Source organism: Penaeus japonicus, unplaced genomic scaffold, assembly GCF_977035675.1.
Source record: "Penaeus japonicus unplaced genomic scaffold, GWHDUDI00000001_assembly GWHDUDI00000020, whole genome shotgun sequence".
NCBI classification, from domain to species: Eukaryota; Metazoa; Arthropoda; class Malacostraca; order Decapoda; family Penaeidae; genus Penaeus; species Penaeus japonicus.
The window spans coordinates 24,210,866-24,213,365 of NW_028234422.1; the positions used below are offsets into that span (position 1 = coordinate 24,210,866).

At 41.9% G+C, this 2,500-nt stretch overlaps 1 protein-coding gene across 1 annotated transcript in view; it reads left to right on the forward strand.

Moving 5' to 3' along the window:
* The window catches only part of LOC122251802 (dipeptidase 1), a 111,581-nt gene that overhangs the window by 75,288 nt on the left and 33,793 nt on the right, over positions 1–2,500 (forward strand). The window lies entirely within an intron of this gene.

A 2,500-nucleotide genomic window follows, 5' to 3' on the forward strand; every position in this document is an offset into this window, starting at 1 on the left:
CCCCCCCCCATCCCCTATCCCCCTACTACCTATCGTCCCTTCCCCCACCCCCACCCCCTCACCCCCTCTTCTCGTCCTTTCCCCCCCACCCCTACCCCCTCACCCCCACCTGTCTCTGCGCCAGCGAGATTATTACGGGAGAAGCGTATCTGGTTGGGCCACGCCATGGATGGGGGGGGGGGGGGGGATGTGGTGATATGGGGAAAGAGGGGGAAGGGGGAGGGGGGTCTCGGTGTCGTTTATAAAGCAAAGACTGAATGTCCTTCGCACTCGAAGCACTTAATCCGGAGGCCGCCATTATTGCGTCTCTCTTTGTCTCTCTGTTTCTCATCGGTGAGAGTTAGGGGTGGGAGGGGGGGGGGGGGGGGGGGGGGGGGGGGAAGGGAGGGGGAGGGGGGGACGGAAATGGTTTTTTTTATTGGGGGGGGGGGGGATTGTGTGCTGTAGTAATACTATTTGGTCTTGGAGTCTTTGTTGTGTGTCTAATTAGTTGTTTAAAGTTACAAACGCGCGCATATGAGTGACGGTAAAAGTAAATAAGCGAATTATACAAGTACCCTCGTATCCCCCCACTTTCCAGCTCTCTCGGAACCTCCTTTCCTTAAACTCTACCAACCTATCGGCCTTAAACTGGATGGACTTCACGCCTCACTGCCCATAAGGCCGGATACCTGACCTTTAACGCAAGACTTTCGATCATAAACGTGCTTGGAATGTTGTGTGCGCATACCACTGCCTTTCCCCTTTTCAGATCCTCCGGCCAAGTCAAACTTCCGCGAGGCGTCTGTGTCGCCGCCGCATTCATATTAAGAATTTTCTTCAATTCTGTAAACTCGAGAGTCACTGGATGAATATTTTCGGTTTGGTTAGATTGATTGCTGAGGTTGGCGGGGCTGCAATTGGTTACAGTAAGCAATATGCTGACTGGCCGTGATCTGTGATGGTAGAGGAATGTGATAAAACAGTGTTGTGGATATTCTGTTCAAATAACAGGAACATTTTTTTTAAGAATTGATGTGTGTATATATGTATATGTGTATATGTATATCTGTATATGTATATATATATAATATATATATACATATAAATATATATATATATATATATATATTTTATAAATATATATATATGTATATATATACTTATATAAAAATATATATATATATATGTATATATATACATATATAAAAATATATATATAAATATATATATATATATATATATATATATATATATATATATATATATATATATATACATACGTATGCATGTATTCATGCACATACATATGATTAATTGGTTTTACTAGTATTGTAGCAAGTTAAAAAAAAATAAAAGCATAACTGTATAAATTTATTAACCACTGAACGGCAGAAGATTGAATTTGTACCTCGGTATGAATAGAATAACTGCATAACTGAATACCTACACCAGCACCCTCGCTTGACGGCATCGATGCAGAGTACACCAACATTGCACATTTGTAAGAGCGAATACGGCAATGACGTGGAGCGAGGGGGAGATAAACAGAGTGATTGAAGAGAGGAAAGGTGAGAGTAGAAAGAGGAATGAGAAGAAAGGAGGAGGGAGGAGTGAAAAAAAAGTAAAATAAATCCTATCAGAGCAAGAGGAAGAGGGAAAGAGAGGTTAGAAGAGAAAAGGAGAAAGGATGGAGAAGGGAATAGATGAATTAGGGTGAAGGGAAAAAAAGGGGGAACACCTCAGAAACGGAGAGAAGGGGAAGAAGACCCAACACACAGAGTAAAGCGATTGGAAAGACGAGATAAAAAGGTCGAGGTACAGGTTGAAAACATAAAATTCGAAAGTGAGGCTGATGAAAATGGAAGAAAAAAAACACACAAAAAAGAAAAGCGGAAAGAATTAGCGAGAAGGGATTGCAGACCAGGGGAGAGGACAGGGGGGAGGGGGGGGGGGCAGGGGACAAAATGAGTCGCTGATGACACTTAATTTCCTACAGCATTAAGTGGAGCGACGGACTCAATAATGGAACAGACTCAGGGGACAAAGGAATTCACGGCAAAGGAAAAGCAAGCAGGCAGCTACATTAAGCAAGGTGGAACTCTCTTGAAATCGACCGGAATTTGAAAGATGAGAAAATAGATGCAACGAAGGAGTAAAGAGGTCACAAATACGAAAATATTTAGGCATCTGCATATGAGCAGATAATTAGAAAAAAAACACCGCAGATACACATAGAGTTCTCTCGCCAACAGACTTGCAACAAAAAAATAGACATGTAGACACCAGGAAAACAAAATGCATATACTCGTAAGACAAAAGATGTGACAGAAACATTACACTTTTCTTCGTGTACACAAGACGTTATTCCCGAGTGACGTCCGCTTCTTGACATAGAACCCTTGTGGGGATAACATATCTACATTCTTTCTTCTTGTTCGCTTGTCTGTAGGACCGTTACAGTTCACATGATATTCTTTCTTTCTTTTTTTTCACTGTTGCTTCCATTGACGATGTTATT